Source organism: Macrotis lagotis, chromosome 4 (assembly GCF_037893015.1).
Source record: "Macrotis lagotis isolate mMagLag1 chromosome 4, bilby.v1.9.chrom.fasta, whole genome shotgun sequence".
NCBI classification, from domain to species: domain Eukaryota; kingdom Metazoa; phylum Chordata; class Mammalia; order Peramelemorphia; family Peramelidae; genus Macrotis; species Macrotis lagotis.
Window position 1 is genome coordinate 207,322,600 of NC_133661.1, and position 23,549 is coordinate 207,346,148.

Here is a 23,549-nt window from a genome sequence, read left to right on the forward strand (position 1 = left end):
TACAGAGTATAGTGAGCAGAACCAGGACAACAACAAATATAACACCAACATTGTAAAGATAAACAACCTCTCTTCTAGCCTTACTTTCTTCATCTGTTTAATGGGGATAATAAAAGAACCCATTTCACATGTCACAACCCATTTGCAAATCTTAAAGCACTATGTAAACGCTAGCCAGTTTGTTTGCACTTTTAGGAAATGAGCCACGGGACATTCTCTATTGGGTGATGAACAGGCACCTGGGACAGATCGCTAGAACAGTGAAAAAAGATTACATGCATGGACCTGAAAATGGACAGAGGAGACTGATCATTAATGAGAGTTGTGAACCTGAATGAGGGAGCTATTACCACAGGCTAAAGACCTGCCAGATAGAAAGCTTCTCTGGTTTGAGACCTGTTAATCAGCGACTTCAGGGACTTCAATCAGAGAATAGCATGAGCTTGAAGGTTGTTGTTGCTGTTATTTGGTCTTCAATCTGTTTAACTCTTTATGACCCCATGGACCATAGCACACCAAGGCTTTCTAACCAACTAAGGAGATCATTGGCTAGGTGGCACAGTGAATAGAGGGGCAGACCTGGAGTCAGGAAGACTTATTTTCCTAAATTAGAATCCGACCTCAGTCACTTATTAGCTCTGTGATCCTGAACAAACCACTCAACTCTGTTTGCCTCAGTTTTCTCATCTGCAAGTGAGCTAGAGAAGGAAATGGTGAAGCTATTCCAGTATCTTTGCCAAGAAAACCTCTAATAGGGTCATAAAGAGTCAGACCCATCTGAACAGCCAAAGAGAGATTCTGATTTGGGGCATAAGATATTAATATTATTGGTAGTAGTAGTAATAGTGTTATTGTTTTTTTGCAAGGCAATGGGGTTAAATGACATGCCCAAGGTCACACAGCTAGGTAATTATTAAGTGTCTGAGGCAAGATTTGAACTCAAGTCCTGACATTTTCTGGTGCTCTATCCACTGTGCTGCCTAGCTGCCCCTGTCAATATTATGATTAAAGAAAGGTTATTCTGCAGCCCTAGGCTCTGCTTTTGCTGAAGAAGACAAGGTGATCTGTCTTTCCCACCTCTGAGGTTATGGAAATAATAATGCACACAAGTACATGTCTTTGCTTCCATTTTGATTTCACGAATAGCTGTAAAGATACATTTTCTGTAGCCAAATGGCCAGTGTGTGGGTGCGACTGGCCTACCTTTGGCCTTCTAATATGTATTAATTCATTTACCCAGGGGCAGCATTATACTGCCCTGGCTCCCAAGAGAACCAATTGTTAAATTTTTAGGGTGAGCATTTACACCTGGGAAGCCAGCAAAAACTATAAATTAGGACTTGATCTATTCCTTTGTTGATTGTCTAGTCTTGAGAAAGGGATGGAAAAAATGTTAATAGCTCGTATTAAACCAAAAAGTTTATTGAATGTACATTGGGGGTGGAGGCAGAGTCTGTTGTGAAGCATTTACCAGTATACTAGACTAGACTAGAAAACATGTCTCCTAAGTCTGGGTATGGGACCATATCTGTGGGAAGAGTGAATTGTTCTAAGGCTAACTTGATTTCAGTGAGTACCTCCATTCTCTCTCACACACATATGGTATTTGGATATTTGGGTATCATTTATGTTAGGGGTTCTTAACTATTTTTGTCTCATGAACCCATTTGATCATCTAGTTAAAACCAGAGACTCCTTATCAGAATAATGTTTTTAAATGCATAAAACAAAATACATAGAATTGAAAAAAAATTATATCCACATTTAAAAAAAATTCAGTAATCCTAAATTAAAGACTCCTCTCTAGGGACTTTGTAGAACTTCTTGTCTTATAATAACATGAAGCTCCATAGAGTGGTTTCCTTGTATAATGAAGCATTTTATTAAGGTAAAGAATATAATGATTAATCAAGAGTTGTTATTTAATAATTGTAAATACATTTATGTTTTTATTCATTTTTATATAGTGGTATGCTTCTTATAGTTATCTCTGATGTAACATGGTATATTGGTATTGAATGCAACCATTAGAAGGTCTAGCTGACCCTTCTCCCACAGTTGGAACAGGTCTTAACTGGTTGAAGCTGGTTTTGTGATATTTCTGGAAACTTCCCATTGCTGTGTCAGGATGGAGTCTGCTGTTTTGACATTGGTACTACACTTAATAATTCAGTCCTCAGAGCCTGCATCTGTAAAATGAGGGTCTCATGAACTTAATGGTCTCGAAGTTCCCTTCCATATCTAAATCTATGATTCTCTGAGATAAAAGGTTGAAATGGGTAGATCATTGAGCTTGGAGTCAAGAAGACCTGGGTTCAAATCCCACTTCAGGCATTTTAAAAATTGTGCTCTGGGCAAATTCCTTATGCTCTCTGTGTTTCAGTTTCCACATTTCTAAAATTAAAGTTGAACTTTAAGGCATTTGAGATCTCTTCCAGTGCTAAATCACATAGGATCAAAATTTACGTGTGATTTTCTAATATCTCAGAGATATTATAATTTTGCTTCCCCAGTACAGAGACTCCTAAAATTAAACCTCAATTCATTGCATCAGAAGTAAAGGTTCCAGGTACATGAATTATATGATCACATTAATGCAGATGAGATTTGAATCCAGTTTTCTGAATTCTGGCTCTAGTAATCATTTCCAGATTCAATAGTGACTGTTCTGAGGCTCATGTGAATTTTAACTTCAAGTGCCTGTGTGGTCCAAATCCCTGCCCCATAATAACTGAAATCCCTTTCTCTTGATGGCCTGGACTTCATCATAGGCACATTCTATGTGGAACCCTAGGCTTTAGAATTTGTTATTCATTTTGGAAAACTTTTGTCATTTAGGAAATAATTTCCCTCGTCAGAATTTAAAGTATTGGGATTAATTTAAAGTAGATGTTTGACCAATTCCAGAGGTCATATTTCTCCTTGCCCTCCCCCTTTCTATGTCCATCCCTTCTCTCCATCCCCGGAGATCCATGGGAGACTGGGAAGGAGGGTAGAGAGAGACAATTTTTTGAATCTTGAGCTATCAGAAGACAAAACTTCCTTTATGGGCTTTTTTGTTATTGATGTGTATTCTCAGTCATCCCCATGTTGCAAGAATAAGGCAGAATAGGTCTTGATGGGCACGTTTAGAAGCCATGGCCACATAGAGTGTCCAGATTGTTAATATTATTCTCATCTCTTGAGTTGCTCTTTCAGAAGTTGAGTTTTGATTTGGGAATGTTAGGGAAAACAAAGCCTTAAGTTGTTTGCTCTTTAACAATTCCAGGGTTTTCCCCCGACCCTTCCCACTGAGTCTCCAGCCACTGTCTTTTTGGAATGGTGCTTTGAAGCATTCTAAGAATTTGTTGATGGACTGTCTTCTCTGTATCTCACACTAAGATTGTTGTTTTTGCTACTTCTGATGAGTCAAATGACACTCAGTTTAGTTGCTCTTTTCTCTGACCCATTCAGTGGTGGTAATTGTTAACAAATTCAGTGTCAAAGTATTCAGTAATTTCCTGCTACATGTTCCACAGTTGTCCTTCTTTAAAGGTGACCAAATCCTTGTCATTAATCATTCATTTTTTCCTTCTTTTTTTTCAGGATTTTCTTCTTTGATTATTGACTAAGATCATGAATGAGGTGTATTAAAGAGTTACTGATTTTATAGGCTCTTAGAGCTGAAAGGAACCTCTGAGGTCAACTAATAAAACCCCTTTATGTGACAGGTGAAGAAACTGAGACCCCAAGGAGATTATGGGACATGTCCAAGTTCACAAAGTACTAAGCATTGGATATGGCATTTGATCCTCCAGTCTTAAATCCAGCTTTGTTTCCATTGTACCATATTACCTCCTATGGATTACTCACATGTGTCTCCTCTGCTGGAAAAAAGTTAGGGCTACCTCCAAATGCCCCCCAGCATTTGTCCCCTCTATGATGATCATAAATGTGAGCTGGAATAGACCTTTAAGGTCATTCATTCTAACTCCCACATTTTACAGATGAGGAAACCGAGATTCAAAGAGCTTTGATGATTTGCCTAGGGTCACCCCAGTTGGTAAGTGTCTGAGGCAGGTTTGAAAAGCTGGTTTTCCTAACTCTGAAACTAGTTCTCAATTTTCTATGCCATGCCTCCTTTTGTTCTTGAGGGTGTTTACAGCTCACCAAAGAACAAAAGGAGGCATGGCATAGGAGGCATTTCTTTTTTGTAGAGGACAGTCCTCATTTCTGACATGTGTTAAGGGTACTCCTTAATTTCTAGAGGTTTTAGGAAAGTAATTAGTGGGGAAGCACAGTGTTTATTATCTCTACTTTTGCATCTCTGAAAATTTTAATTTGTTGATAGGATAAAAAAAGAGGGAAGGGACGACTAACTTGCCTAGTTCTCAAAGAGATAGGGTTCCTGATACTCATAGTCCTAACTGATCTCTTAGAAAGCATCCTCTGTATGGATGGACAAAAACATAGGTAGTAAAAAGCTTGTTGGTCTGAATTTCTGATGTAACTTAGCTATCTAATGGCTTCCTTTCATCTTCAAGATCAAATATAAATATAAAAACTTTTATTTGGATTTAAAACTCTTTATAACCGGGACCCCTACTACTTTTCTAGTCTTTTGACATCTTGTGCCCTTTCCTGCCCCCAATAATGTACTTTTTGATCCATGCTGAACATGATTCTCCATCTCTCTTGTGTCTGGAATGTCTTCTCTCTTCATCTCTCCTTCCTGGTTTCTCTGGCTTCCTTATGGTTTCAACTAAAAATCATCTCCTATAGGAAGTCTTTTCTGATACTCTTTAATACTACTGTCTTGTCTTTGAGAGAGGACTATATTTTGTCCTTTTTTTGTACCCCCAATACAAGCACAGTACTTAGGTACTTAATATATGTTTATTGACTAAGTCTCTGTTCTCTAAAATATATAGTAGGTACAATAAGCAGATTCATTCAGCATTTTTTGTTTCTTACTCCATTTATTGGGATGTTCACATCTATGAGATGGACCCACAAGGCAATTTTGCACCAGGCTTGAATAAATCCTAATACAGAGCAAAAAGCTTGATAAAGGTAGTGTGTTATAGTGAAAAGAGTGCTGAATTTGGAATTGGGGATTCATGTTCCAGTGTTGGCTCTGGTACTCAATATTAGCTAGGTGACTTTGGGTAAATCATTTAACCTCTTTTTAAAAATTGAGGGGGTTAGATTGGATGGTTTCTAAAATCTCTGCCAACCTCAAATCTATGTTTTAATGATTCTCAGGGGAAAAATATTCTAACCAATAGAGCTATCCAAAAGTATAATAGGATAAGTTGTGCTAAAAATAGGCTCTCCTCTCTCTAGAAACCTTCAAGCAAAGGCTAAATGACCATATAGCTACTCATATGTTATAATGTAGAGGGGTTCCTTGCTTCTTTGGGATGTAGATACCATTTAAGGCTAGCAATCTCTTCATTTTCTACCCTACTACAGATCCATTGTATCAGCCTTGGTACTGACACCTCATCAGTAGGCTCTGACTCTCTGATTGGAGAGTGGAGGGAAGATCTCCCCTACAAACCTCCATTTATGGAGTTTGCTCAGGTCAGTCATTCCTCATGTACCACTTGGCTGTACTCCTTTGGATTTCTCCATCATGCCTCCCTGCCAGGTATTTTCTACCCCTTCTGTCCCTCTGTCTTAGATTCTTTTTGTGTACTATAAGATTGTTACTTATTAAATTGTATTTCCTTATTAGAATGTAAGTTCCTTGAGGACAGAGACTTTTTTTTTTGGCATTTGTACTGCCAGTGTGTGGTACAATGTCTGGCAAATTTTAGGTACCTCTGAAATTTCTTCCAGTTCTGACATACAGTTATTCTAACTAATAAAGTTAGTGCCCGATTAGTCAACAAATCCCAGTGTGGTCCATCTTTGTGTCTCTAGAGAAGAAGATAGAGCTTCAGTATAGTTTCAATTAAGTCTAGAGTTATAGGTCAGTGGGTTCCCTTTTGTCCTTCCCTATTATGTAGCCCATTCCTTTACAGCAATCATTGGCTCAGAATTGTGTAAAAATCATTTCATTTTTTTCTGGAGACAAAACTCATTATAAAAACATGGGGGCAGCTAGGTGGCACAGTGGATAGAGCACCGGCCCTGGAGTCAGGAGTACCTGAGTTCAAATCCAACCTCAGACACTTAATAATTGTGTGGCCTTGGGCACTTAACCCCATTTGCCTTGCAAAAACTAAAAAAAAAATGGATGCCCAATAAACAAGATTTAAAGAGTTGGAAACTCCTGAGGGTAAGCTATGATAGTTGGTGAGGCAACAGTGAAGCAGGGGAAGAAGGAAAACATAAGGAATAAACTTACCAACCCCCCAGTAGCAATGAAAGGGAAAAAAAGCAAAATTCTGACCAGGCAGATTATTCTTTAAGCTGATTAGTGACACAAAGTTCCAATCGGTTATGATTATATTCAATTTAGGTAGTAATGTTTGCTTCACTAGCAATCAATTGGCCACTGACATAGGCACATGTGCCCACCCCTTGGTCTTGCTGTACTTTTTAGAGCTACTCCTGGGACTTTAGAGCAGCTTCTGCCTCTCTTGATCCTTCAGACCCTTCTTCATCTGGAAAAACTCTTCTTTCCATCATCTACTTTGATGAACTAAGTTCAGAACAACTCCTCACTAGAATTTGACCACCAGTTAATGATCTTTCCTAAGACTTCCGTAAAAAATTACATACACATATACATATATTCATTCAAAACATCAACAAAAGTATGCAGAGGTTTCCATCTGTATCAATGCTAATGAATTATTTGGAATATTCACACTGATCACAGGCTTATAATAACAAAGGCTTATAGATTTATAACTGGAAGGATATTGGAAGCGATCAAGTCCAATTTTCTCATTTTATAGCTGAGAATACTGAGACACAGAAGTTAAATGCTTCTCCCAAGGACACACAGCTAGTAAGTGTCTGAATACTCCAAGTCCAGAGCCCTATCCATTATGTCAAGGTGCCTCTTAAAATCATAAATCCTTGTAGAACAAGGAGAAACAAAATTTCACAGACATTTCTCATTTAAACTCTCTAAAGTGGAACAACATGCAAGTGTCAATCAATAAATACACTACCTTTGACTCCGAGAATGCAGCAAATCAGGGCAGGGCAGGAGATGTAAAGTGGAGTAAACTGGGTCCAGTTTTTGCCCTCTTAAAAAGGAAGGCATTGGGAGGAGTTTGGTATTTACACACAATTTTCCAATCAGAGGAGAGAGGAGGCTGAGGAGATGGTATCAGTCAAGTTTGAATTAACCACATGATGGTGAATTTAGAGGTGGTGAGTTTGTACTGGGAAGATCATCATGTTCCTTAGAGTTGAAACCAGGTGATGCAGCAGATTCAAGGTGGAGAAATGAGCATATCCCCTAGTCTTCAACATCCTCTAGTCATACAATTTTGTGGAAAAGAAGGGCTTGCCAGATTAGCTGCAACTTATCCTGTCTATGATTATACATAGTTATTGGCATGCTGTTTTCTCTTAAGGGCAAACACTTTTCTTCATATCCCATAGTCAGGGTTTAATCGATGTTTCTAAACTGACTGTAGGTATAGTTGGGAAATGTGAATAACAGTAATCAGTTACTTGTTTTTCTCATTTTATTCTCTCAACATAGAGAGTAAACCTGTGATTTAATTTGGAATAGGAATCTCCCTTTACTGCTGAACCTTTTCTGGAATTTATAATCTTTGAGTGTTGCTTGACTACTGAAAGGTTCAATGACTGGCCCAAGGTCACACAGTCAGAATGTGTCAGTCAGTTGGACTTGACCCCAGCTCTTCCTAACTCTGAGATTAGTTTTAGTTACTAAACTCCTGGTGTCAAACTCAAATAGAAACTGATATCCATGTGGGTGCATATTGACTTAGAAAACCATAAATTGAAATCATCTATGTTATATTATATTTTGATTTGTTTTGCTGAATATTTCCCAGGTACATTTTAATCTGGGCAGCCTTTGAGAATATTGGGGGACCAACTCAACTTTCATAATAATCTCATGAACTGAAGTGTTCTCATTTTATTGATGAGAGGTTGAAATGTAGAGAGGGTAAGCAACTTTCCCAAGATCACATAACTAGAAGTCAAACCTAATTCATCATCTTCTGAAGCCAGTACTTTTCCCCACTAGGCTACAGGCATCTTTTTGTCAGTTTCCCCATTTTTCTTTGTCAAGATGAAAAGTCCCATCTCACAATGGACAGAGGGCTGAGATTGGAATTAAGCAGGTTCATGTTTTATACTTAAAAGTGATGTGACCTTCAGTCATTTGAACTCAGGCAATAACCTGTGACTTATTATTAATTAAGTTTTAACTGGGTTGTAATCCTCATTGACAGAGTCATGTATTTGTAGTGAGAGGTTACACATTTAATAGTCTTAACACTTTTCTAAAAGGTGAATTAATCTGTTGTTGATGGAGGATTTTTTTTTTTATTCTGTTCCTGCACTCATCAGTAGTCTGGGTTTCAATTCTGGGCCCTCAAGCAAGAATTTTACAAAAGGTCCATTTACCCTTTGTAATTTCAAAAAAATAAACAGATTTGCAGCTGAGAAGGGCCCCCCTCTTTGCAAGGAAGGCTGCTTAGGCAATATTTACATCTATGTGCTAGTGAGTTCCCTGTAGGAGGCCTGACGCCTTATGGTAATGCTATTCATTTCTAGCTCTTTCAAACAGAGCTGTTTATTCCTTTCAACATCATCAGAATTCTACACTGTTTGCTAAAGAGGCTCATCTCTCATATTGCCAGTCATTCTGGTACTCCTTGGGTACACAGGTGGAGGCCACAAATGGCCTCTACTGATAATTATTGAAATGCCTAGCTAATTTGTGTGTGTATGTATGTGCATGTAGGTGTGTGTGTATGTGTGTATGTATCTTGTGTCCCTTCAATAGAATGCAAGCTTCTCGAGGGAAGGGACAAAATATTCTATTTTTATTTTTGTATTCCTAGGGCCTTGCATTCTTGGATGGGGCCTATAGAAGGACTAGAGTTGAAAAAAGCATATTTGAATAAGATTAAACTTTTAAAGTTTTATTTTAGGACATATTATATCTAAAATAAAGAGATGATGATAGATTCATTTTGGAGCTGGAATTTTACTAATGCTGATGAGTTTTGAAAAGGAAAACCAAGATGAACTTTGATAGAGGTTTACATCTTTTCTTTAGCAACCAGTCAGAAAAATACAGGAAATCTTTAAGTTCTGGGGCTACTACTTACATCTGACAGTGTAGGCTATTTACTATATCAGAGATATGAACTCAGATTGAGTTACATATGGGAAGTTTGGGAAAATCTAATTTAGTTCCATTTTAGTCAACTTAACCAAAGGTCAGTTCTGTTTGCCTCAGTTTCTTCATCTTTAAAATGAACTGGAGAAGAAAATGACACAATTGTCTGGAACCTTTGCCAAGAAAACCCCAAGTGGCATCAGGAAGACTCAGAAATGACTAATTAATGAAACAACAACTCTGTGTCCCCATTCTAATAGTTCCCAGTCAATTTCTCCTTTATTTTTCCCAGCAAGGCAAACTTTCCAGATCCAAGTACCAGATTACATTTTGAGTTTTAGAAGGTCCTGGTGTCCTTGGGAGACCAGAGAGGCAGCAGACTCAGTGTCTACTGGAGGCAAATTAAGGCTACTACTGCTCTGGTGGTAGTAGGAATAGATCCTTATCAAGGGAAGATCCAGGAGAAAGGTAACTGTTAGGAAGTATCAAAAGTCTGGGGTTGGAATTGAACTCAGGTCCTTCTAACTCCAGGGTCATGCTTAATACACTCCACCATCTTCCTGCACCCCAATTTCTGTGTCTTTTAACTCTCAGAGTCTGAGAATTCAGCAATTTTCCCCCCAATTATATGTAGAGAATTTTTATCCTTTTTTTTTTTGTAATTTTGTTTCCTTCTTTCCCCTCCCAGAAATTGTAAGCAACTTGATATAGATTATGTTCAATCATGCAAAATGTATGACCATATTTGGTCATGCTGTAAAAGAAGATATAGACCCAAAGGGAAAAACACATACATAAAAAATAAAGTGAAAAATAGTATACGTTGATATCATTCAGTCTAGTTTTTTCCCTCTGGTAGTGGAAAGCATTTTTTAACTCGAATCCCTTGTCTTGAATCACTGTATTATTGAGAATACTTAAGTCATTCATAGCTAATCATTGTACATATATTACTCTTATTGTGTACAATGTTCTTCTGGTTCTGCTCACTTCACTTTTTAGCAGTTCATGTAAGTCTTTCTAGGTTTTTCTGAAATCAGCCTGTGCTCATCACTTCTTATAGCCCAGTAGAATTCCATTATAACAATAGACCACAACTTGTTCAGTCATCCTCCAAATGATGTACATCTCAATTTCCAATGCTTGGCCACTACAAAAAGAGTGTAATCAGTAAGCATTTCTTAAGCACCTGTTATAAACATCACTGTGTTAGGTCCTGAGGAGACAAAGATAAATAAGGTATGATCTCTGTTGTCTAGTGACTTATAATTCCATGAAGGTGATAATACAGATATAGCAATAACTATAATTCAAAATAGAAGATGGAATATTAGTGTGATATAATGAAAAGAATAAAGAATTTGGGGTCAGAAAACTTGGTTTTAAACTACACTTCAGCTATTTAACTATGAGTCACTTAGCTCTTTATGCTTTAGTTCATCATTTGTAAAATGAGGAGATTGAATTAGCTGACCTCTAAGATCCCTTCTGGCCTTAAATCTATGATGAGACCATGAAATTATGATTTGATTAGATAGTCTTTGAGGTTCCTTAAGCTCTATATCTATGTTCCTATTTTCACAGTTCTTGCCCCCAGCATACTCTGTAGTAAATCCAGTTGATGATAAGGGAATTTTGGGAGTTGGCTGTGTGACCAATACATCAAAGTTTACCAAATGACCTATAACAAAAGGGACAACACATCCCTAAGTCATTGTCTTTATTTTCTGACTTCAAAGCATAAGGACAACTTGGACCTGTGTTTGGTAGCACATATCAAATTAGACAACAAATCTGTGCATGGGATAGGATCATCTCCCTATTTCTGTCTCTTTCTCAGGCTCTCTTTTCTTCTCTTTGCCTTTTCTTTTCTTCATCATCATCATCATCATCTTCTCCTCCTTCTCCTTTTCCTCTTTTTTCCTCTTCTTCCTTCTCCCCCTCCTCCAGCTGCTTTTTTCTAAGTCTCTAACTGTTGGTTTCTGTTTCTCTCTGTCTCTCTGTCTCTGGCTTGTCTCTGTCTTTGTTTCTCACTCTCTCTTTCTCCATCCTTCTCTCTTTCTTCTTCTGGTCCTTCCTTCACAACTAGGTGTCTAAGCAATACTTTCTGGATCCAAGTGTCCAGATTACATTTTGAATTTTAGAAGGTCCTGAGAGAGGGAGACCAGAGAGGCAGCAGCCTCAGTGTCAACTGGAGGAGCAAATTAAAGCTATTACTGCTCTGATGGTAGTAGGAATAGACCCTCAGCAAGGGAGGCTCCAGGAGAGAGATAACTGCAAAGAAGAGCTTTGACTGTTTGATCGGACAATGTCCAGTGCTGAGGTAAACTGTGAAATGTCTAATTAGCAGTGTTATACAATTATTGTATGTTCTGATAAGACTTAAAATATTAGCCTCCCAATTGATTGTAAGGTATCAGTAAGTTAAAATACCAAATCCTTTTTAAATTGTTCTCTTAATGCATATTGATTCTTTCATGTTTATCATTGCTTTTTGTATGGGGATAAAATGACCTGTCGTATACCCAATTCATATTGTGATTGAGTACTTTTAATTTTTCCTTCTTTTGAGTAAGCCATAGATTAGAGTCAGAAACAGCATTTTCCCCTGGAATAGAAAAGGTAAGGGTGATGAGTCAATGAATATGAGAGTAGGAAGTCCCATCTCCTAAAGAGAGGTCAGGCTCTCCTAGCAATGGACCTCATACAAAATTACATAGTTACAGGACAGAGATTGGAATAGGTTATCAGACCTGGGGGTCTCAGCTGAGAAATACCTAGTTTCTGTGTAAGACTATAATAAGTGTACAGGAAAAGTAATAACAAAATAGGCCCTTTTGGTGAAAGGTAAGGGTACTCAAAGCCCTGGTGTGTAATCATAAGTCTTCATCAGATCATGGTACACTGTTTTTTTGGTCCTATTTTTCATTCTTCTCTTTGTTGGACTGGAAAATCCCTGAGTTGAAGGTATATATTCCTTGAAGACATTTGATGCCAAGATGACAGGACCATCAGTACTACTAGACTGTGTTCTAAGCTGATTGTTATTCTTTATTACAAAGGGGATGTTCAACAAAGAACTTTTAACCTGTGGCCAATGTCGATTACTCAGTCAATAGTTAGTTATTAAATACCTGCTATTTGCTAAATGCTGAACAGTCAGTTGGTCAACCATCAACACATGTTTATTAATCATTATGTGTTAGGTGGGAGCAGCTGTTGTGATTTAGTGGCTAGAGCCCTGGACTGGCAATAAGAAAAACTCTGGTCTCAGATACTTCCTAGCTGTGTGTCTCTGGGCAAATCATTTCGTTATCTGTAAAAGAGCTGGAGAAGGAATGGCAAACTGCTCTAGTATCTTTGCCCAAAAAAATTCCAAATGGGTTCATGAAGCCTCAGACATGACTGAAACAACTCAGCAACAACCAAAAATATGTTCCAGATATCATGTTCAGCCTAGGAGATTTAAAGAAAGAAAAAAAAACAGTCCTTACCCCCAAGGAATACTAATGAGTAAGAACACTTGGATAGCTATCTACAGAAAAGATTTATACAGTGTAAGTGGAAAGTTGTTTTTTGATTTGTTCTTCTTTTCAAAGAAGACCAAAGATATAATGTCTTGATTTGCTTGTGAATTAGACTTAAGAGAAGCAGAGTTTCACAAAGTTACTAGCCCTCCCCTCTCTTCCAGAGTCATCAAAGTTCAGTGGCAAGAGAAAAGTACAGATGACTGGTAATGGTAAAGGATGCAGCATTTTTGATGTCTGACCAAGTGTCTTCTTCAGCCACTTTCATGGTCATTGGAACAAATTGGAACAAATTGCTCAAAGAGTGCTAACACTTCTGATGCAAGGGCTTTCCAGGCCCTGTTCAGGGCCGCTTATCTACCTTTGGTGTCCACTCGGCACTCAACTCTCACATGTGGCTCCAGGAAAGTATAGCAGGAACAGCAGTCACCCTAGTAAAACTGTTTCAGTAGATGGGCTAAAACAGAGAGGCCTTAAATCTGTTGAAGAGTTGGGGAACATCTACCCCTGGAATGTGAGGACTTTCTAGCAAATGGAGGGATGAGGAAAATGGAAAATAAACTCTGAGGGAGGGTACTAGTTTTAAAGTGACTGGGAGACAGGAAAAGACCCTGCAGAAAGTCAGCTTAGAGCTGAATCTTGAAGGAAGCTTGCTTTCTAAGAAATGGGAACAATCAGTTCAAATGCATAGTGTCAATAGTGTGTCACATCCCAGAGAAATGCTAGTAGGCCAATTCATCTAAATTATAGTGTTTGGAGGGGAATCAAGTGTAACAATGAAAGGTGTGAATGGGCTAGCTTAAAAGAGGCTCTACCTACCAAGTGGAGAACTTTATATTTGATCCTGGGGGAATCAGGGAGCCACTTGAATGGTTCCTGCCTCACTCTCCCCCAAATGGCTTTGGGGTGATATTTTTACAGTTGAAATAAGGCATCAGAAATGTGGGTTATCAAGACTGTCTTCATGTGTCTTCAGCTCAGGTTTTTAGGTTCTGAAGGGCAGACCATTTGGAATAAGACATAGATGAAAAAAAAAGGAGATAGATGTATTTCTGGACTGGAATCCTGCTAGTGTAAACAGGTTTTGAATTGGAGAATCAGGATGAGCTCTGACGTTGGACTACCTCTCTACTTTAGCACCAAAGAAGTCTGCCCTAAGGGTCTGAGTATGTGGGTGTGTGTGCATATATATACATATACATACATACATACATATATATATGTATATATATATACATATACATATATACATATATACATATATGTGTATATATATATATATATATATATATATATATATATATATATATATGAATAGCTGGGAAGGAGGGGGAGGGTCAGGCCTCCTGCTAGTATTTTAACCAGTCCAGTGTGAGCATGTTCAATGACAAGAACTTGCTTGTTTCCAAGACAACAGAATTCAAGCTTAAACCTTGACTGCTCTGGAGGAGGCCGTTTCAACGTCATTTCCATCCTTTTGAAGGAACGCACATTTTGATGGGCAAAGTGCCAGAAATAATTAGACCAAATAGCTCCTCAGAACCTGATAGAAAAAGACAGAGGAAGAAAAGAAATCCAAATGTGTATAAATATGTGTGCTATGTCTGTTGTGAAAATTTCTCAACAGAAATCATGAAAATTCAGACAAAGCTGGGGATGAGAGCCTTGTAAGAATGTAATAATCAGCAAAGAGAAAAAACTGAGGAGAGAAATGAGAGAGGGACAGCCACATCATCGAAGCTTACTAAAACTAGGAGGTTAGGCAATCAGACTTAAAGCTGAATTTCCCCACATTGCGAAAATTGGCTAGGAGTATTCATTTTCTTTTTCTTTTCTTCCTTTTTGTGTGTGAGGTATGTACTCTAATTTCCCGTACTCAATGTGGAGATCAAAAGTTGCTTGTTTTTTTTTTCTCCTGAGCTAAACAATGATAGAATAAATTCTGTAGGGCTGGCACCATGACATTTTTTTACTCCAGTATTTGTTAACTTATCTTATTGTAGGATGAAAGATCTTTGCTCTGAAGAATCAGTGAGGAAGTTCACCTTCTTCCTTCTTTGTGCTCCCCATCTTAACTGACTTCCACACCCTAAAGCGAACAATCTTTGGGAGAGAACATACTATCTCTAATGCCAAAGGTCTGAAGTCAATGCTGACTATTGACTTACTTTACCTCAGAGTGAATAGTTGGTATTCCACTGTTCACCAACCATCATAAATCTGGTTCATGACCCATAGATACCCTAGCTGGATAAATGGAAAATGATATTTAAGCAATGAGCATCAAAGACCCAGCATTTCTGAAATCAGAAGGGGTGAAATTTTTTGGCTCATTCCATCAGAGGCTAGATCTCATCCCAAATATTTCAGCTGCATTCTTTCCCACTATACACTAGCACATTTCTTTGACTTCCTCGCAGCTGAATAAATTAAACAAATGACCCTATTTGGAAAATTGGAATCTTCTCCCTCAGAGTTAAATGGCTGAACAGTGATTTATCTGGTCTGCTCCTAGAGGGTGAGAAGTCATACAAAGGTCTTAATGTTGTGGACCGAGGTAAATAGTGCATCTTAATGTATTTAGCAAATGATAATGCAAACCAAAGAAAATATATGATGGGGAGGAAGGAAAACTGCAATCTCTGCTTGGGAAGTAATTGAACATTTATAGCTTGGGAATAGCTAGTTTAAAGCTGGGGGAAGGGGAGCTCTTTGCTTCTTTCAATGAAGGAATTGCTGTTAGTGAGGACAGCTCTTTGGATGAACCATCAAGTCTCAGGGGATTTAAAAGAAATTTACTAGTCTCGATAGGGAGGATTTGAGCATCATAAGTCTTCATCAATTCAATTCTATAAACTTTTTAAGGTTCCTCATGGAACTTACATTCTACTAAGGGATGTAACATGTATACACATAAATTAATACAATGTATTCTGATTACAGAGTAATGCAAAGTGATTTCAAGAGAGAGAAAGCACCCTCATTGGGAGAGACCAGAAAAGGCATCATTTCAGAGGGAGCACTGAAACTGCACTAAAGTAGGAAAATGGTGGGCAACGAGGTGGTGCAGTAGTTGGACAGAGAGATGGATCTGGAGTCAGGAAGACGAATTCAAATCCAACTTCATATACTAACTATGTGGTACTGGACAAGTCACTTTACTTTGTCATTTGTAAAATGAACTGGTGAAGGAAATGGCAAACCATTTTCATTTTTTTTTTTTGGTTGAGAAAACCCTAAAAAGGGGCCTTAAGAAGAGGCAGATATAACTGAAAAAGGACCAAATAGCAAAAACAAGAAAAATGATAGCATCTAGTATAGATCCTCATTCTAATGTTAGGTGAGATAAAATCAGGCCTGCTAAACCATATACAGAAGTTTAGGATTATAGAAGGTAGAGATGAGGAAGGAATGTATTTCAGGTATAGGGAAACTCCTCTTATACAAAGATAGGGAGGTGCAAGGAGATGGGAATGGCATATGTAGGGAAAGAGTAGGCAAGATACTAGGTATAAAAAGGAGGAAAAAAAATCCCTACCCTCAAGGACTTTACATTCTATTGGTAAGAAAAAGCATGCACCCAGAATTGTGAATTCAGCATATGTGTGAGTATGTACATTTGCATGCATATGAAGTAGTTTATGTCATATCTATAGTTAAAGACTAATGATATTGCCTTGAGTATGGGTTGAACCAAAGCAAGATTGCTGAATTGAATTGAATTCAAGGCTTCCTGGCATTTCCAAGACTCCTCCCAGATAAGAGAGCATACAGCTGTTCACTGCAGGGAAGCTAGGCTGGAACAGACCCTAGGATAATTAAAAGCTAGGAAACTGTACAGGAACAGGCTTCCTTAGAAAGGGGGAGGTGCTCAGCACAAAGAGTAACAACAGATGCCTGTTCATGAACCATGTGTCTGTACTTCCTAACTTGTTCTGAAGAACAGTGATCTCATTTTACTATTTTCCTTAACCCTATGAATATCAGCCCTTCCTACCTGGACTCATATTTTATAAGTGATCAAGAGAAGCAGTAATAGAATGGGCAGAGAGCAGACTTTTTTAGCCAGGGAGATCTGGGTTCAAATTCTACCTCTGTTACATACTGTCTGGATTACTAATCTCATAACTTTTCCATGTTCTAGTTAATTCTTTAAGAGATAAAGAGGAAAATGTTTTCTAACAAGAGGTTAATTATACTAATGAAATCACAGGTCTAATTTCTGACTTAATTATAAATTTTGTTCTGTTGTTTCAGTCATGTCTGACTCTTTGTGATACCATTTGGGGTTTTCTTGGCAGAGTTACTGGAGTGGTTTTCTATTTCCTTCTCCAGCTCATTTTATGGATGAGGAAACTGAGGCAAAACTGGATTAAGTAACTTGCTTAGGGTTACATAGTCAGTATCTCAGACCAGGTTTGAATCCAGGAAGATAAGTCTTCCTGACTCCAGGACTGGCACTCTATCCATGGAATCACTTCACTTTCCCTTATAAATAATCACACATATTTAATAGCATATAATAGACTTTCTCTTGGGAGTCCCAGTACCAGAAATATTCTAGAGCCAGCTTAAACCAGAATATTGTTAAATTTTCAGTCTGAGCATGTATACCCCAGAATTCAGAAAATATTGCAATCAGAGCTTGATTTATTGTTTTTCTGACTGTTCAGATTTAACTGTTTAAGGAAAATGTTAATAATGAAGATTAGACTTAAAAGTGTGTCATTCATATATATCCTCCCTTTCTTCACCCCCCAGAAAGCTGGTTGATAACCATTTACTGGTCCAGAGTTCTATTTTGCAGGCCCAATTGTGAAGGGGGTCTCTCATTCTTGCTCCCAGCTCCAGAAAAAAGGGAAATCTCTTGAATAAAATAAAACTTAGGTATTACTTATGTCTAAGTTTTTTCCCTCATGTGGATAAAAGGATCTTCATTTCCATAGGTACTTAGTTTACAATATGGGTATCAGGCATGGATCAGTCTTTATGTAACCTGCCATAAAAAATGCCTTAGTAGTACTCACATGAATAAATATACAAACATAAAGAAATAAAGTAATCCTTTAGACTCATATAGCAGATAGATCATTGGATTTGGACTCAGTGAGACCTGGGTTCAAATCCCACCTCAGAGTACTTTAATGTGTGATGACTCTGGGCAAGTCACTTAACTGTTCTGTAACTTAGTTTTCTCATCTGTAAAATATGAGCGAGATAGGCTCAAAGACCTCTGATGTCCCTCCATCTAATGATCCTATAATCTCCCCAGAAGCTAAGTACACTTGAAGGGAGGACTGCTGAACAATCCACGTTGCATCCTGGGAAAATTTTTCTGTCAACAAGTATTTATTTACCACTTGCTACTATCCAGGCACTGTTGGAAAGAACTTATTAAGTGCTTTCATATGTGTGCAGCACTGCACTAAGCACTTTATAGACATTGTCCCATTTGACCCTGGGAAGTAGGTGCAGGTATTATCCTCATTTTACAAGTTAGGAAACTGAGGCAGACAGGAGTTAAATGATTTGCCCAGGGTCACACAACCAGTAGGTGTCTCAGGTCAGATTTCAATAGTGTTCTTCCTGACTATAGCACTCTACTATGTGCATCACCCACATACCTCTCTAAGCTTTTTTTTTTTGCGTTTGCAGGGCAATGGGGTTAAGTGGCTTGCCCAAGGTTACACAGCTAGGTAATTATTAAGTATCTGAGGCCGGATTTGAACTTCCTGGCTCCAAAGGTGGTGCTCTATCCACTGTGGCACCTAGCTACCCCTCTCTATAAGCTTTTAGGACACAATTAAAGGAATAAACAGTCCCTACCCTCAGATTGCATATATTCTAGTAGAAGAGAAAAACATGTAGCCAAAAAATGGACTCACATTGCTTGGACCCAAGATAAGACAGATATATAAATATATCTATCTATATCTATCTATATCTATCTCTATCTCTATCTCTATCTCTATCTCTATCTCTATCTCTATCTCTATCTCTATCTCTCTATCTCTATCTCTATCTCTATCTCTATCTCTATCTCTATCTCTATCTCTATCTCTATATCTATCTATATCTATATCTATATCCCAAATGAATAAATAAAAACAAACTAATAGTTTACAAATAGATATTCTTTGTAGATCTACAAATAAATATACTTTCCCCTTCCTGTAGAGGAATCTATTTGAGAAGCCAAATTAAGAGGAGACACTTACTGGATTGTAAATTCTTTCAAAAAGGACATTAGACTGAGCACCTTGAGAACTCCAAGTTTTGGGGTTTTTTCCTGTGTATGTAAGATTAATAAATGCTTATTGTTGATTGACACTGAATGAATGTGTCGTAGTCATCTTTACTTAGTACCTTGAATAGGCTAAGTACTTAATATGTGTTTGCTTGTTGAGAGGTTACCTGGAGATTATAAAGATTGAGTTAGAAAGGCATCTATAGGGATAACTCTTTATCTCCCTCATACCATCTGCTTCAGTCAGCTGCTTTGCTATCTCTCTCTAAAAGAGTATAAATTCCTTGAAGACCTTTAGGGACTGCTTAATTTTTGCCTTTGTAGCTCTTCACTTAGTCCAAAGCCTGCTTCCTAGTAGTCACTTGTTGGTTGTTGACTGATTGATTTGGGCCATCCCTGAAGTCTTCTTAAAAACACACAATTCTCTTTCCAGCACTGGCTTGAGATGAGTATTACTTCTCTCAACTAGTTGAAAAGACACAAGAGTCCCTTTTCCCTCTCATAATTTCCTCATTTCAGCTTTTTTTAAAATATTGGTTTCTTATAACTATAACTTGGCATCATAGAATCTCTCTTTTTTAAGATTTTTTTTTGCAAGGCAATAGGGTTAAGTGGCTTGCCCAAGGCCACCCAGCTAGGTAATTATAAAGTGTCTGAGGCTGGATTTGAACTCAGGTACTCCTGACTCCAGGGCTGGTGCTCTATCCTGCGCCGCCTAGCTGTCCCAACATTATAGATTTTCAGAACACAAAGGGCCTAGATTTACCATAGAGAATTTTTCACTTTTCCAACTCATAACCCCCCCCTCAAAAAATCTGTAGAAATCTCTCCCTGATCTTTGCCATCAAATATGCTGACATAAATTCCCCCTTCAGGTATGCAGTTCACAATTTTTTTTTTTGGTTTTTGCAAGGCAATAGGGTTAAGTGACTTGCCCAAGGTCACATAGCTAGGTAATTACCAAGTATCTAAGGCTGAATTTGAACTCAGATCCTCCTGAGCCCAGTGCTCGATCCACTGCCACCCAGCTACCCCTAGTTCACAAAATTAAAGGAAAAATTTGCCCCCAAAGCAAAATAAACAAAATAACTTTCCAAAGTACTACATGTCTGAGATCACATTGGAGCTCATGGCTTTGTGTCTGACTCCAGGTCCTCTATTCACCTAAGCTCCTCTATCTCTGGAGTCAGAGGGCCTGATTTCAAATCTATCTCTGACATTACCTGTATATCCTTGAGCAAGTCATTAGCCTCCTTAAGCCTCAGTTTTCTTATTTGTAAATGAGGGGATTAGACTGAATTTACTCTAATTTGCTTCTTTGCTCTAAATCTATGGTACTATGATCTTATGATCTATGAAAGAGATGGTTTCTGAGATTCCTTCCTGCTCTAGATTGACTGTCCTGACAATTCTTTCAGTTGGGTATTATTTTCTCCATTTTATAAATGAGGAGCCAGACTCAGAGAGGTTAAGGAAAGACAAGACATGGACACAGCTCACACAGAGCAGATGAATTTCCAAGCAGATTATATATAAACAGGGGAATATATGTCATAAGTCCCCCAGATTCTAAAAGCAAGAAGCTAAACCAAAGCCAATACTGTAGCATGACATGAAATTTTTTCTGTAACTGATAGAAGGCCCATCTCTCCACTTAACCAGCAGTCAGTGTTGCAAGTAAAAATAAAAATTAAAAACCCAAGACAAACCCAGCAAGGATATATAATTTTCCTAAAGTATGATGCTCAGAATTCCCCTCCAGGCCTTGGGGATACCCCTTGTGTGATGGTGGCTGTTTTATGGCAGCTTCTGGCTGTGCCTTATGTGTTCAGCACTACCATACATTACAACATGCGACTCTAGGCCTGTATAACAGCCTTCTTTTTGCAATAAATAAGAGACTGTAGATCTCAAGAGATGAAAGTCCTTTCTCTTGGTGTAATGGCCCAATGGGAAAAAAAAGGCTGAAATATGGCTTTTCCTAGTATCCTTTATCATCCTGCTGTTCCATATTTAAGTACTATTATCTGAAAGTCATTCTTCTTTATAATAATTTAAGACAAATTTGCTTAGAAGTGCATTAAGTGGAGAGAACAGGTTGGGCAGAATCAAAATGGGGTGAGAAAAGCTTCCAAGCTGAATTCTCAGTCTGTCCCTTAAACTGAGGCGAATGGACAAGAATGAGAACAGAAAACAGTAGGTAAGCATGTTGTACTGTAGAGTGGATAATAGATATTGAAGGATGATCTAGCCATGCATGCTAAACAGATACTTTTATGAGTATAAATTTAATTAGCATCTGGAAATTAACAAGGCTAGAAAGAAGGGCAATGTATTTTTAAGTGAAGGCGATGGATAGGTACTGTTTGGAGCATATAGATAAATGAAGATTTAATTTGAAATGCATAATGAGCCAGGTGCCTATAAAATAATTTGTTTTTCAAGTTGTTATTTTGGAACAAAACAATGGAACTATCCAAGGTCAGGCAATTGTGGTTAATATCCCCTACCCCACTAAAACCACCACCCCCTCTTTATTTGCTTAAACATTAAAAACAAATTTGCATTGGACAAATCCAATGCAAATGATAAGTTTGTTTCTTGACAACTTGAAGGGGTTGTAATTGGGGGTAGTTCAATTGAATTCAACAAACATTTATCATCTACCTACTATGCACAAGGTAGAAGACAGTATGACTTAGCATAGTATCTAGAAGACTGAATGGACATGGAGTGAAGAACTAGGTTTAAACAGGGACTCAGATTATTAATGTGCAACAGTGGAGAAGTCAATAGGAATTGATGAGCTTTAGGCAACACTCTAGGATTATAAATTATAGATGAGTTATGATATGCATTGAAGGAAGGATATATATATATATATATATATATATATATATATATATATATGGAATTCCGATGTCAACAGGACAGCTGGGTAGCACCATAGTGCATAGAGATCGGCCTCAGACATCTACTAACAGTGTGACCTTGGGATAGTCACTTAATTTTGTTTCCTCAGTTCTTTATCTGTAAAATGAACTGGAGAAGGAACTGGCAAACTACTCTAGTATCTTTGCAAAGAAAACTCCACAGCTAAAAATGACTGAACTGAATGCCAACAAAAATAAGTCCTTGACATACCATGTGTGGCACGATGCTTTGTGTTAGCTCTCTCCTGAGCTTCAGACTTTTATCACCAAATACTTATTGGACATTCTGAACTAGATGTTCAGTAGGTGTTTCTAACTCAACATTTCCAAAACAGAATTTATCTTTTCTACAAATCTGCCTCTCTTCTAAGTTTTCCTATTTCTGTCGAGGGCACCATCACCTTTCTAGTTATTCAGGTTTGCTATCTTGCTTAGTATGCTCATTTGTACTCTTCCTCTATTCCCTTCCTCAGTGTTTCTCAAATCCCTTCCCTGTTCTTCATTTACAGTCACTACCCTAGGTCAGGGCCCTCACCACCCATTGCGTGTCTCCTTCTTGGCTGGTCTCCCTGCCTCGGATCTCTCCCTCTTTAATTAGCGACCAAATTGATATTCCTTAAGCACAGGTGTGACCCTGAGAGTCTCTAGCTCAATAAATTCCAGGGAATCTCTTTTTCTTCTAGGATCAAATACAAACTTCTTTCTTTGACTTTTACAGTCCTTAACCTGACTGCAATCTACCTTCCCAATCTTACTATATATTATTCCTCCTCCTCATGTACTCTAGGCCCTAAACAAAGTGATCTTTCAGGTCCTCACACACAATACTCCCATCTTCTGCCATGTTCCTTGGAATGCAACCTTTCCTCACCTCTCTATCCTTTAGAATATATAGATTCCTTACAGTATTCAGCTTAAGTGCCACCTTCTACATGAGGTTTTTCCTGATTCTTTTAGTTAGTACCTTCCCTCACCAATTACCTTATATGTATCTTATATATCTTTAATACACTTAAATTATGCACAGGTTGGCTCCTCCAGTAAAATGTTAGCTCCTTGAAGACAGGGACTATTTTTGTCTGGGTTCCTAGTGCCTGGCACATCTTTTGTGGTTTAGTTATTTTTCTTTTATTTTTCTTTTTTCTTTCTATTTTTTTTTTTTTAGTTTTTGCAAGGCAATGGGGTTAAGTGACTTGCCCAAGGCCACACAACTAGGCAATTAATTATTAAGTGTCTGAGGCTGGATCTGAGCTCAGGTACTCCTGACTCCAGGGATGGTGTTCTATCCACTGTGCCACCTAGCTGCCCTGGTTTAGTTATTTTTCAATGGCGTCTTATTCTTTGGGTCCTCATTTGAGGTTATCTTGGCAAAGATATAGGAATGTTTTGCCAATCCCTTCTCTAGCTCATTTTAAGATGAGGAAACTGAGGCTAAGAAGGCTAAGTGACTTGCCTAGGATCATACATCCAGTATGTGTGCCAGTAAGACATCAGATTTGAACTTAGGTAAATGAATCTTCCTGGATCCAGGACTGATGTTCTATCCATTATATCACCTAGATGCACTTATC

The 23,549-nt window shown here is 38.0% G+C and overlaps 1 long non-coding RNA gene across 2 annotated transcripts in view; it reads right to left on the reverse strand.

The window, feature by feature from the left end:
* Positions 1-7,351, reverse strand: part of LOC141522168 (uncharacterized) — a 34,676-nt gene extending 27,325 nt beyond the window's left edge. For both annotated transcript variants that reach the window (XR_012478141.1, XR_012478140.1), the window contains exon 1: positions 7,110-7,351. This is a non-coding gene — a long non-coding RNA (uncharacterized LOC141522168). The remainder of the gene's footprint in view (positions 1-7,109) is intronic.
* Between the last annotated feature and the right edge of the window lie 16,198 nt (positions 7,352-23,549).